This window comes from Crocuta crocuta, unplaced genomic scaffold (assembly GCF_008692635.1).
Source record: "Crocuta crocuta isolate KB4526 unplaced genomic scaffold, BGI_CrCroc_1.0 scaffold168, whole genome shotgun sequence".
NCBI classification, from domain to species: Eukaryota; Metazoa; Chordata; class Mammalia; order Carnivora; family Hyaenidae; genus Crocuta; species Crocuta crocuta.
Window position 1 is genome coordinate 6,533,487 of NW_027532591.1, and position 14,189 is coordinate 6,547,675.

Consider the following 14,189-nt stretch of genomic DNA (forward strand, 5'->3'; position numbering starts at 1 on the left):
GGACGGCGGACTTGTGCTAAGAAAAGGGAGAGTGCTCCCAAATTTCTAAGGTCTGCCAGCCCTGGCTAGTTCGCCCCTTGGCTTCTCCACAGGAGACCGTGCCGTTCCGGGGGACGGGGGCGTCACCTGGGCGCCCCGCGACGTGGAATGCGCGCCACTGAAATCTGCAAACTTCAAATAAATGGAGCTAAATTGGGGAGTGGGGGGGGTGGGAATAAGAGTCAAGCTTGGGGGGAGGGGAAGCTTCCATTGTCAGTGAGCCAGGTGTACAATGGGAAATGGGGGGGGGAGGCTGGAAGAGTGACCCAGCTATTTGCTGCTGACTCCTCTCTGCCACGCTGAGAACCCGAGTACATACTATGAGTCCCTTATTAGACCAGAAACCAGCGAAATAGGGGAAGACTCCCCCATTTTCAGACTGCTTTCAGAGCGCGGTTCTCTTTAAATGTGATAAAACACTGTCGGCACTGTCTCTTTAAAAGAGTCGAGCAGAAAAAGCTGTGTAAGCGCTGATTGGCTGCCTGTTTGGATACATCTTTAGGGGAGCCTTGAAACTGTTAGCCTAGGTTGATTTTTTTTTTTTAACTGCGCTGTTCCAATAAACAAGTAACGCCCCTCCCCCTAACATGCCTCGCACCAAACAATTAAAGGATAGGTCAGTGTCCTGGGGAAAACACGTTTCAAGTAGGAAAACTCAGAACTAAATTTCAACAAAATAAGAATAATTCCCTGCCATTAAAGTTTGCTTATTTCAATCTGTTGAAAAGAGAGAAGGGGCTTTTAAAAGAAATGCCCCTCAGCAAACCGATCTGCATTGGTTCAGGAAGGAGACTCGGTGCATTTTTGGAATCATGTTCTACTCAGTGTAACTGCTTCCCTAAATTAGAATACAGCCAGGCCCTACGGATGCCTCTGGACGCACTCTGTTCTCTGCTGGGACCTAGAGATCGCCCGGGAAGGAGACAGAAAAATGGAAATACTGAACCCTAGCTTATGGTTGTCTGTATGCTAGCCCCCAGGTTAAAGGTTGTTTTGTGAATGAGAGGCATGAAGGTTGGGAGGGAGTTGATACACAACGAGAGAGGAGAGAAGGAAATAATTACAGTTATTTTTTCCCCTAGGCGGTTTAATTTAATAGGGCTAACTTAAGGTACCTTAGAGCCCACACTAATTAAATTGGCCTGCTCATACCCTTCCCCTGGACTTCTATTTTTGATGGGCTAGGAATGGCCAAGGATGGCTTGTCAACAGACTGACTCATAAGAAGCCTGACTCATCTCGGGTCTGCAAGGCCCACAAATTATGAGTATCATGAGCATCGGTCAGGTCCTGGCCAAAGGAAAACCGTGCCCTTCTCCGGGCTCTACCATGGAAGTGTCTTAGCAAGTTGGCCATGCCTGCTCAGCCGTGGCGCTGCAGCACAGACGACTGGTTGGGGCAACGTTTTCCTCATCTGTCAAATGGGAAAGGAGGGTTAGGAGATCTTTAAAGTCTCTTGAGATGCTAAATTCTCGTTCTGCGATGCTAATTTCCCTTCTGTAGTGTTCTTTCCCCACCTCCCACCCTGACAAAAGGACAAGCACCTTCTTCCGGAGCCTGTGTGGCAAGAGGAGTGTTGCCCAGGGAACCTGTACCCGACACTCTGTCCTTGTGGGCTGCCCTTCGCTGGGGCTTCCCACAGAATGAGGCCCCGTATCGGTAGGTTTGTGGCGGAGCTAAAGCAGACAGCAGGAGGACCTGCACAGAGTAGGGAGCCCCCCAGCCTGCCGAAGAGAAGGGAGCTGATGAGCCCCTGGGAAGCAGAACCACTCAGCAAACCCCAGCCAGGTGTGCAGCTGCTGGCACAGTGATCCAAGATGTGGCCAGATCAGAAGCCAGGCCAAACACCCAAGAACAGCGTTCAAAACCCCAGCCTCCCTTTCCCCGCTGCACCCCCAGCCCCTCCCTCCCCAGACCACAGCTTTGGGCCTGGTGTCTCTAACTAGAATGCCTCCCACCCCAAAACCTCCCTTTGACCACTCCTGAGGACCAACATCTCCTATGGCATCTTCTCCTCCCAAACCTCTTTGCTTTTCATTCCTGGAGCAAAACTCATCTCTCCCTCTGCTTGATCTCATTTCTGCTTGAACCTCCATAGCGGCTGTCCATTCATTCTGCCTATTGTTGTCGCCAGTTGTTTACTGTCTGTCTCCTGTGCCAGACCTGGCAGGGAGAGGAACTAACTCTGAGTCATCCGTGTGTCTCCACCACCCGAGTTCGATACCTGTGAGCACATTGACATTCAGTACACACACCTGGGGGCTAGGGAGCCAGGAGAGGAAAAAATGATCTTATCCTCAAAGTATCTCTGGGTCCAGGGGGGAGATAAGAAAGGGATACCACCAACAATAGGATTAGATAAGGCCCCTCTCCCAGCCCCGCCCACCTAACCTACAGCATCCTGGAACTACTATACTTTGTGTTCCCAGAATGCACCAGGTCATTGCACACATCCACCCTAGACTCATTCTTTCTTTCTTCCCCCCATCTCTATCCTTCCCTCTCTTTCTTTTTTTTTTCTTTCTTCTAATACATGTCTCTTGAGCATCTACTATGTACCAAGCACCGTTCCAGGTACTGGGCAATAAACCAAACACAAATCCTCACTCTGCAGACCTTACATACAGTATTGGGAAATCCTCCGTCCAAAAGCCTTTTTCTGGGAAAGACTCCGACTAACTCTCCTAAAATCCAGCGTGGGCAGGTGACACCTCCTCCAGGAAGCCTTCCCGGGAAGCCCTCTCTGAGCTCCCAGACTGGGCCAGGTGGCCCCTGGTGGCCCCTGTACCTCCCACATGACTGACTGTAGTCGGCCACACTGCATAGGTGTGGACATGAGCGCATCTCCCTCACGGGAACGTTAAGGTCTTCCTGGTCAGGGAATGATGGTCATTCACCTGTGGACCTCCAGAGCCCAGCAACTGTGGTAAAAGAAGCCCCACATAGCTGAGTGGCCAGAGTGGGGGGAAAGCAGCAGGTGAAGTGGGAGAGGAGAAGGAGGGGTCAGCTCCAAGCTTAGGCTAGAATGGCCGCTCCTTCACTCAGCTGCCAGAAAGTGGCGGACAGAAATCCTGGGCTCTGAGATCAGCTTGGCAGTGCCCAGGCCTCCAGAAGGTGGCAGTTAAAGAAACAAGACTTCAGGCCTGTGGGCTCGACACGGAGTTGTGCCTGCCATGGATGTCCCAGGATCTTCTTACCTCTCCCTCGTTAGAAGCGCTTTTTCAGTGTCCCTTACAGCTGCTAGGAGGTCGGGGCTCCCCTCCGGGGGCTGTTTGAACGGTCACTGAGCTTGCGGCCCATCCCCCTCCTGCCCGCAGCACAGTGGGTCCTAGAATTGAGTGGAGGCGCCTCTGGCCCAAACCTCGGGCTGCAAGGGGCTCAGGCCCAGGTTGGTCAGCCCTGGTGTTAGCAGAAGTTTCCCCAAAGAGATCAGGAACCTCCAAGAGAGGGGCATCCAGGGACCTGGCTTGGACCTGGCTCAGGGGTGGCCTCCCCTGTGTGAGCCCGTGAAAGGGAAAATGTTAGTGTCTGTGTCCAGGGCAAGCAGGAAGATGCAGTGCGGGCACCCTGGGGCACGGGTGCCAGCTGTCAGTCAGTGCCCGCCCAGCCCGCCCGCGCTCCTCGACACCTCCGGACAGTGGAGCACCGCTGCTTTGAAGGCTGTTTGGAGGAGCAGCAGAGATAGTCATTGGAGAAATGCTCTGTAAATTGAAAAAAGATGATTACTCCCGATGTTATTAGCACAGCAGAGCCAGCAAACAGAGAGGTGCTAAGGAAGACAGCAAATTTTGGTTGAAAATCGCACGTGTTTTGAGACATCTCCTGATGGACACACACCTGTGCCGAGGGTGTCCTAGCAGAGTGGTTTGGGACGTTTTCATGAATAAGTGAATTCTATCTAGAAAGCACCTACTAAGCGCTCAGCACTGAGCCAAGGACTCTGGAAAGTACAAAGAAATACAAGGCGAGGTCCGGCCAGGGGTAAGCAGTGCCTTCCCTGTACCGCTGTGATCTTCCCAGGTTCCTGCTGCATCTCCCCAGCCTCATCTCCAGGCTGTCCTGGCCCCCACACCGCCCTCCATGAAGCCTTCCGTGGTGTCCAGTGCCAGGGCGCGGTTACCCCTTTGCATCCTCCATTGGCCTCGGGCCACCACTCTGTGTGCACTCGACTGCCACATGTTTCTCTACGCCCCACGCCTGGGGCACCTTCTTCCAGACCAAGGCTTCGCACATCCTTCACTCAGTCCAGATCCCTGATCGGAACACGGCCGGAGCCCTCCCCACCGAGCCTCTATGGAATGGCACCTACCCCCCTCATCCTGTTCTGTTTTTCTCCATAGCAACGGTCACCACCTAACATAGTATATGTTTCTTTGGGTTTTTTTTTTTGTACCTTATTCCTTCATTAGAATTTAAGCTATGTGGGAGTTTTATCCCCCTTCTAGAACAGGTACTCGACAAAAATATGTTAAATGTTGAGTAAAATAATTAATTTAACAAAGACTTTCTGAACATCTGGTATGAGCTGTGCGTCGTGCACGGTAGATGCTGAGAATGCAGTGAGAACAAGACAATCACATTCTCCTCCCACTTGGAGCTTACAGCCCAGCAAGCAAGATAAGGGTTAATTCAGTAGGCACACAGATAGTATGTGGTGACAAGCTGTGCCAACTAGAGGATGTATAAGAGCAAATAACAGAATTTGATCCCATTGAGGGAAGGGGTGGTGATCAGGGAGGGCTTCTCTGTGTAGGTGACATTTGAGTTCCAAAGGATGTGAGAGAGTTACCCACACAAAGGAAGAATCTTCCAGGTAGGGAAGGGAAGTCTCTGCGGCAGGGAGGAGCCCCATCAGGTGGAGTCCTTGTGACAGGAGCAGAAAGCCCAGCAATTCTGCAGGTGTCCCTTGCCAGGGTGTCAGAAAACCCCCAAGGCAGAAAACTAGAGCTCCTGCACAGGAGAGGAGACGCTGGTTTTGGTTACTGTGGCAACGGCTGGAGTCAAAAATGTCCTGACCACTTTCACACTCATTGTAACAGGCGCTAGAGTGAAAAAAAGAAAGAAAGAAACTAACAAGTGTTGGTGAGGATGAGGAGAAATTGGAGCACTCGTGCACCGTTGCTGGGAATGTAGGATGGCGCGGCCACTCTGGAAATCAGTATGGAGGGTCCTCAAAAAATTAAACATGGACCCATCATATGATCCACCNACAGGAGCAGAAAGCCCAGCAATTCTGCAGGTGTCCCTTGCCAGGGTGTCAGAAAACCCCCAAGGCAGAAAACTAGAGCTCCTGCACAGGAGAGGAGACGCTGGTTTTGGTTACTGTGGCAACGGCTGGAGTCAAAAATGTCCTGACCACTTTCACACTCATTGTAACAGGCGCTAGAGTGAAAAAAAGAAAGAAACTAACAAGTGTTGGTGAGGATGAGGAGAAACTGGAGCACTCGTGCACCGTTGCTGGGAATGTAGGATGGCGCGGCCACTCTGGAAATCAGTATGGAGGGTCCTCAAAAAATTAAACATGGACCCATCATATGATCCACCAATTCCATATCCAGGGATACATCCAAAATAATTGTAAGCAGGGACTTAAACAGCTCCCTGTACACCAATGTCATAGCAACATTACTCACAATAGCCAAAACGTGGACTCAACCCAAAAGTCCATCAGGAGATGAATGGAAAAACAAAATGTGCAGGCGCCTGGGTGGCTCAGTCAGTTGAGCGTCCAGCTTCGCCTCAGGTCATGATCCCACGGTTCATGGGTTCAAGTCCTGCATCAGGCTCTGTGCTGACAGCTCAGAGCCTGGAGCCTGCTTGGGATTCTGTATCTCCCTCTCTCACTACCCCTCCCCTACTTGCACTCTGTCTCACTCTGGCTCTCAAAAATAAATAAATGTGAAAAAAAATGTTTTAAAGAAAAACAAAATATGATCTATCCGTACAAAGGGATGTCATTCAGCCTTGAATAAGGAAGGACATTCTGGCTACAACATGATTGAACCTTGAAGACATCATGCTAAGTGAAATAAGTAGACACAAAAGGACAAATCGTATGAGGCCACTTTTATATGGTACCTAGAGTAAATTCGTAGGGACAGAAGATAGAATGGTGGTTGCCATGGGCGGGGTGGGGCGGAGCCAGGGGAATGCGAGTTATTGGCTTAATGGGTAGAGTGTGGGTCTGGGGAAATGACATTCTGGAGATGGGTGGCAGTGATGGTAGCACAAGACTGTGAATATACGTAAAGCCACTAAACTGCACACTTACAAGTAGTAAAAATGGTAAAGTGTTATGTTACATTTTACCACCATAAAAACACAGAAAGGATAAAGACTGAGCTAAGAGCTCTGAGGGAGGGCACAGGAGGGGTCCAGTACAGGATGTCATGGGGCTTTGAAAGGGGCACCTAAAAGGGGGGGCATTTAAACTTGTCCAGTGTGCGGAGGGGTGAGACAGAGTGGGAGGTGGTGGGGAGCACCGTGAAAGCTGTCTGGACCAGGCCAGGTCTAAACTGAGGACTGAGTGGGAGCTCGGGGGACAGGTGCGGAATATGTTTCAGCCAGAGTGAACGGCGTTGATGAATTTATTCACTCGGGCTGGACCATTCAGGGCCTTTGGGAGACTTGTCCTGCAGGCAGGGGCTCTAACCAAGCAAGACCTCTTTGTGCTTTGGGAAGAGGGCTCCGAGGGGGCCACTGTGGAAAAGGGAGCCCCATGGGCAGTAGAGGGCTCAGCTGCAGGTGTGGTGAGAGGCGCTGAGGCAGGCCAGATGGAGAGAAGCTGATGAAAGAGACTTTCCCAGGCTCAGTCGCTAAAGGCTTGTGAGGGTGTTAAAGGAGACTTCCAGGCTTCTGGCGTGGGGGAGGGGGCTGCCAGTCAGGGGGCCCAGGAAGGGAAGCAGGTCTGTGGGTGGTTAAGTATGAAGAGGGCAGTCTTGGACATGTTGGGTTGGAAAAGCCCATTGGATGCCCAGATGGAGGTGTCCAGGGACAGGTAGACGATAAGTCCAGAGCTCCGGAGCGAAGTTGGCCCTGAAATGGAGCCTGGGGAGTCATCGACATTGAGAACTCAGATTCCAGCCCGGTGAGGCAGCTAAGGCGACTCAAGAAAGAAGACACGCAGGCGTGGTGCAAACAGGACGGATGCCCCCTCCCCCCACCGGCCTCCCGCCGACCTCAGAGCATCAGCCCTCAGGATGCTCCAGAAGCCCTCTCCCCAGAGCTCCCAATCTCCTTCCTTCCCCTCTCACTGTTCTTCCAGTTATCCTTTAAAGGGTTCTCATTTTCCAGCCTCATCTTAAAATTATATTGGGCAAGCTATTGCTGATACAATGTTACATAACAAACAGCCCCCAACATGTCAGTGGCTGATGATAAAAGCCATTTATTTCTCACTCACAGGTCTGCAGCCAGTCTGGGCAGCTCTGCTTTAGTGTGCAGCTCGAGTCTGCTCTTGGGTCTCCGTCGCTGGAGCCCAGGCTGAAGGGCAGAAGCAGCCTGACATGTTTTTTTTTTAGAGTGGGTGAAAGAGCATTAGGCGCCAAGTCCATCCACACAAGCGTCCGCCTCTTCCCAAGCATCCATGGGGCCGGGAGATGGATGCCTCCCACAGAAAGGGAGGCAGAGATCTGCTACCCAAGCTACCACGAATGAGCTTTTCTCAGCCCCTGTCCTTGACCTTCCCTTTTGCTTTGGGCAAGTGCAGCCATGCCCATGGCATTGACATACCTGAGCCTCCATGATGGTTTCCTGAATGCACCCCACTGGCCCATATACCTTTCTCAGCACCAGCCCCGCATCTGTTCAGTTAAAAGGCATTCCCGCCTGGAGGTCTCCCAGGTGACTCAAAGTAGTGTCCAGAACTGGACTCATTATTTCCCCCCACCCAGTTCCTACCCAGTCCTCATCTCTCTGCCAGGCACCAGCACCTAGCGAGTTCCCTGGGCCAGAAACCCAAGAGTGGGTCTCAGCTCCTTTTCTTCCTTATCCCCAGGCCCCTCTGCCAGCGCCTGAGTTGGTCAGTGGGATCTAGTAAGCCTCCCACATTTTCAAAAAATATTTTATTTTTGGGTACCCTGTACACCCAATGTGGGGCGTGAACTGACAACTCTGAGATCAAGAGTCACATGCTCCACCGACTGGGCCAGCCAGGCGGCCCATAAGCATCCACATTCTGTTCACCGGCCACCCCCTTGCTCATCAATGGCCAGCCCTGGATTACTGCCTAACGCCCAAGTGATCTCTCTGCCTTCAGCCTCTCCCCCAACCCTCCACCCTCTCTTCTCAGCCAGAGGGACATGTTTAAGGCACAGATGTGACCATGGCATGATTTTGCTCAAAACTCTTTGATGGCTCTCCTTCTCATACAAGATGAAACCCAAGGTCCTTAGCAAAAAAAAAGTTCAAGGTCCTTCACCATCTGGCTCCTGTGTGCCTTTGCAGCTCGCTGCTCACCAGCGTCCTGAGAACCGGGGATGGACGTGCTCCTGGGGGATTTGCAGCCTGAGGGGGAGACGCACAAGTGTCCCAGTACTTATGATACAACGTGACAAGTGTCACCACGGAGGGCACAGGCCCCTGTGGGCATAGTGCAGGCGTGTTAGGCTGGTCCAGTGGGCCAGAGAGGGTGGCTAGGAGGAGGTGGCCTTCCTGGACAGTAATGGGAGTGGACGAGCACTCTCAAGGAGAAGGTGGAAGACAGAGCTCTGAGGAGCACCCACAGATCTGATGGAGGAGGAGCTGATGGAAGTGACGGAGGAGGCCTGTCCAGAGAGGGGGCCAATGAAGAGGAAATGTGGGGAGGGGGTGCCTAGGGAACACAGGGCTTCAAGGAAGACGTTGAATCCCAGAGAGCGGTCAAGCAGCAGAGAGCTCTGCAGAAGCCATGACTGGCGGGTGATGGCAGTTTGGGGGGGAGCAATCTGGCCAGAAGCTGTATCACAGCAGTGGCCGTGTCAGAGGGGAGACAGAGACAGCAGATACAGACAACTCTCTAGTGACGTGGGGCTGTGAAGGAGGTAAGAGGCAGGCCAGCGCTCCAGGGGTAAGGAGCGGGAGAGGCCAAAGGCACGAGCTGCAGGCCAGGCCCACGTTACAGCGAAGTCTCTCCCTAAGGGGGAAGGGATGGGGCTTAGCACAGCTGGAGGGACGCCTTGACTCCCCTCTGGGAACACAGAGATGGGGAGACTCAGCCTGTGCTCTCAAGATGCTCATGGCCGGGGCGCCTGGGGGGCTCAGTTGGTTGAGCATCCGACTTCAGCTCAGGTCATGATCTCACAGTTCGTGGGTTCGAGCCCCACGTCGGGCTCTGTGCTGACAGCCAGCTCAGAGCCTGGAGCCTGCTTCAGAATCTGTATCTCCCTCTCTCTCTCACTTTCCCTTGCTCACGCTGTCTCTCTCTCTCAGAAATAAATAAAAGAACATTTAAAAATAATTTTTAAAAAAAAGATGCTCATGGCCTGGGGGAGGGGGCTTTGCAGAGGAAGTAAGCTTGGAGGTGGGGCTTTGAGGGTTGAGCAAGAATTTGCTGGACAGAGCAGCAGTGGTGAGCAGACCCCAGGCAAGAGAGCAGCATGAGGCACGGGTGTTGGGGTCGGGGGATGGCATGGGGACCGGAGAGGGAGACCAGGGAGCTTCTCACTCCCTTCCACACTGACGTCGTGGGCACCCATGGGCCCAGAGGGAAGGCAGGGCTGTGCCTTGTTCACGTCTGTGTTGCCCGGTACCTAGCTTCTATGCGTGTTGAGTAACAGAGGGTCCACCTGGGACAGAGTACATCTAGCCTAAGGGTGGGTGCTGTGGAGCTAGCAAATCTTTCTCGGTGGGGGGCCATCGCCTCTCTCCCTCCCAAGTGCCGGACACTGTGCTGGGCTGGCACCGAGTGCTCAATAAATGTCAGCTGTGTCCCTGGGGGCCCTGGGTTCCAAACCTCCTCTCTAGCCACCCTCTGAGGCCACCAGAGGAGGAGGTGTGGGCGCAACCCTCTCCCCCAGCTATCTGGGGCACCCAGAGCAGAGCTCACTGGCTCATTCTCGGATTCGGAGCCCTGTTTCCACGGAAACAGACATCGGCAACCATCAAAGTCCCAGCTTTCAAACATGAGTCTCTTCCAAAACTTACTCTCACGTGACTCGTAGACTTCACAACTGTGGGGGCCAAAGGGACCTTACAGAGCATCCCCCACACACACACACACCTCCCTGTGCGGGGAAGGCAAAGTCAAGGCTAGAACACAGAGCCCCGGCTTCTGGATCAGTGATTCGGCCTTCATCTGGTGCTGCCCCAACCCCGGAGCCCCCACAGCCATCCTGACCCATTAGCCAGGGCCTCAGTTCACCCACCCGTCCATCTAAAGAGGAGAAAGTGCCAGAAGTCAGCCCACACCCGTCGGGCACCTCAGGATCCCGCCAGCTCGATGCAAGGGCAGCCCAGAACAATGGGCACAGGGGTGGGGGTGGTCAGCCCCTCTTCCAAGGGAACCTTCTCCTTGGTCAGTGAGGGCTGGGGTCCTGCCTCAGAGGATGTTGGGAGGAGGGAATGGGAGGACACAGGTCACCCACGGGCGCTGATCTGGCACAGAGCAAGGGACCTCTCTCTGCAGTGTCCCCCGGGCTCTGCCTCTCTGACCCTGAATGCCATCTGCCTGCTTGTGATCCAAGTCTCCACCTTCTCGTCTGCTCCGTCTAGCAGTTCATTACTCTGCCTCTGTACCCCTATCTGTTCCTACCTCTTCTGTCTCCATGTCTTGGCCCATCTCTGTCTCTGAATCGCTCCATACAGTTCATTCTCTGTCCCTTTCTATGGGCCTCTCTGGGTTTTCTTTTCTTTTCTTTACCTATCTTTCTGGGTGTCTCTGTTCTCCCACCTAAGAGGTACCCGAGGTCAAGGATTTTGTCTGTTTTGTCCACTGTCAAATTCCCAGAGCCTACGACAAGGCCTGGCACATAGTAGGTGCTCAGCAAGCACTTGCCCAACGAATGATCTTTTTACACGTCTGTCTGTTTCCCTCCCCTTCCTGCGTATCTCTGCCGCCCCTCTCCGTCCTCTCTTGTGGCTTCATCTGCTGCTGTTACGTACGTGTCTTTGGACTTCCGCCTCTCCCTCTCCCTTTCTTCCTTTGTCTTTCTTTTTTGCCGTCTCTCATTCTCTCTCCCTGTTCTGTCTGTCAGTGGCTACTGGCCTCTCTTTTACACATGTGGGCGCATGCACGCACATGTGCACACACACACACACACACACACACACATATCCATCTGCAGCATTCTTTCCTGTAAATGTTTCCTAGGTTGATGTGGATTTAGGAAACCTAAATTCAAGGCTACAGCTCCAACCCTCCGAGAGCCGCCTACATGCGTTCCCCGCCCCCCCAAATTACCAGTACAAACAGGGACAAGGCACTGGGGCCGCCCGCAGCAAAACTGGGGAGTCCACGATTTGTTTCCAGTGGCTCTGCTGGGCTCCAGAGTCACCACTGCCCTCTGCCCAGTGCCCCTCCTGAATGGCAAGACCCCCGGGGCCAGAAGACTCCCCCTTCAATAGTCTGCTGCAAGAAAAGGATCAGAGACCAGCCGCTCACTGCCACAGGGTGACCCTAGTCACCATCAGACTTCTTCAAGGGCCTGTTTAAAAATGTCTTCTCTGGGGGCGGGGGGTGGGGTGGGGAAGTGCCTGGGTGGCTCAGTTGGTTAAGCATCTGACTTCGGCTGAGGTCATGATCTCATAGTTCATGAGTTCGAGCCCCACGTCAGGCTCTGTGCTGACAGCTCGGAGCCTGGAGCCTGTTTCAGATTCTGTGTCTCCCCTCTCTCTCTGACCCTCCCCTGCTCTCTCTCTCTCTCTCTCTCTCAGAAATAAATAAAACATTAAAAACATTATTTTAAAAAATGTTTTCTCTGGGGAACTTGGAGAAAGTGAAGGTTTTGCCTCCCGGAAGAGGAGTGTTAGGCCCACTAGAAGCATGAGGAAGCAATATGAGCCAGTTCAGAGAAAGAGGTTTACACCCGAGATACCAACTTCGTAAACAGCCTAATCGGCAGACGGCACGCCGTGGAGGTAGGAACAGGGGTATGGAGACCAACAGAAGGCCTCAGTCAATCTTACCTCTACTCTTTATTTGCTGTGTGACCTTGGGTAAACTATTGCACCTCTGAAATGGTGCAAAATGGAGGTCATGGTGTCATTGTTTCGGAGTGAGATTCGGAGCAAGGTGTACCAAGCATTTCACACTTCATGCTTAGTATATGCTCAGTGAACGATCATTTTCAATTTTTCTCTCAGTGCATTGGATATGCCGGGAAAGACAGAGCAAAGATGTGTCATATATCTGTACTGCACTAGGTCCTGTGCTGGGGCTGCAGGCCAGTCTGTGCAGTGCTTACTAGCTCTAAATTTGGGATCAGAGAGGCCACTTACTGCTGTATCATCGACCTGGAAACCTTGGATTTCCTCTTCTATAAAATGAAGGTCATCACACCAACTCTTTAGGGGGTTGTGGAGGATTAAATGAGATAATAGTTATAAAGTGCTTGGCCAAGTACATGGCCTGGCATGTGACCAGGAAATATTAGATGGCCCTAGCTTTCTAAATGTTAGCTCACTGGCTGTCACAACGATCCTAAAAGTATGTGTTCTTGCACCCATTCTCTAGGGAAGGAAGCCGGGCTTGGAGAGAAGGGGCAATTTACCAGCTAGTAGGAGGCAGGGCAAGGACCGGACGCTGGGCATCCCAACTCCAGCCTCTTTCTTGGCCAAAGCTCCCCAAAACCCCAAAGCTGAGCCCTAACTGATAAGTCTTCCCTGAACACGCTCATGTGCTGACTCTCACTAGGCCATGATGTGATTGCACGAAGAAGCAACATGTGGGAGCAAAATCCCCAGCCTCATCCAGGACACCCCAAGACCTTGAACTTGACACAGAGCCACAAATGCGAGAAGAGCTGGAGAAAAGGTCCAGAGCAAGAAACTGAACAATGGGACATGTGAAATCATTCAGCAAAAGGGTGTCTGTCGATGTGCTGATGTGAGTTCCAGGGAAGTGTTATTCATGAGTGTGGTTTATCTTCTATCCCGGTCTGGAAACAAGAATCGGAGGCATGGTTCCCCACTGGTACTCTGAGGTCTCCTATGGAGGGAGGGAACAAAGAGGGGTGGCTGCTTATGAGAATTATCCTGGAGTCAGTGAAGGGATCTCAAGGCAGAAGACCCAACCGGACACACCCGGAGCCTGCTCGCTCCATGGCTAAGTCCCCCAAATGCCTTGTGGTGAGAGACAAACCCAGTGGGTAGCCTGGAGAGGGAGAAACCAACTCAGTCACAGTATCTGGACCATAGGTACCCCATTCTGTCCCCTAAATGGCTCAATTCCAATAGTTGGATGGAACTACTAACTGAGCCATCAGGGGGTGAATGGAGGGAGCCTTCCAGAAAGAGGACAATGTCTTTAACTGATAGGAATGCCTGGTAACACTAACTCACCCCCACCCCATCCCCCCTTTTTGTATTTTTCCAACCTGTCAGAGCTGTAAGGCACCCTCTAAGTGAAGGGATTCCCATGCCTAGGTGCTGGCTGGCTGGCAGGTACCAAAAAAATTTTTAAAAACCAGTAGGGAAGTACTTGGCTTGGCTTAGCAAGGTGCTGGGGCCGAATTGCAGGTGAGGCACTGACACTTCTTGGAAAATGAACTGTCTTCAGAGCAGCACCTTTCTCTCCTACGTGTTTATTTATCCTCTACCACTTTGCAGACATGATTCCAGTTCAAAGAGCTTGCAACAAAGGGATTCTATTCCAAGTTATTTAAAGAGAAAAGAAGAAAGCAGGACCAAGGAAAGAGGAAGAGAATGGGAATGAGAAATACCTCTGCTGTGACTGAGCATCAGATGAAACTATAAGCTCCTGACCGGCCAAGGCAAAGAGGGAAACGCGATCACTTTTGAAACTCTCGACATAAAGATGATAGAAACTAAAATTTGTTGAGTACGATCTGAGATTTTTAACCTATAATCTCTCATTTCCTTCACAATACTCAGCCAGTAAGCCATTGTTATTCCCATTTCCTGGGAAGGAAAGCGAATCTCAGATGCTGCAGCAGATTCTGTGGTTGTGATTCACTGAGATTCCCTCTCCTGGACCAATGCATTCATCCCATAGT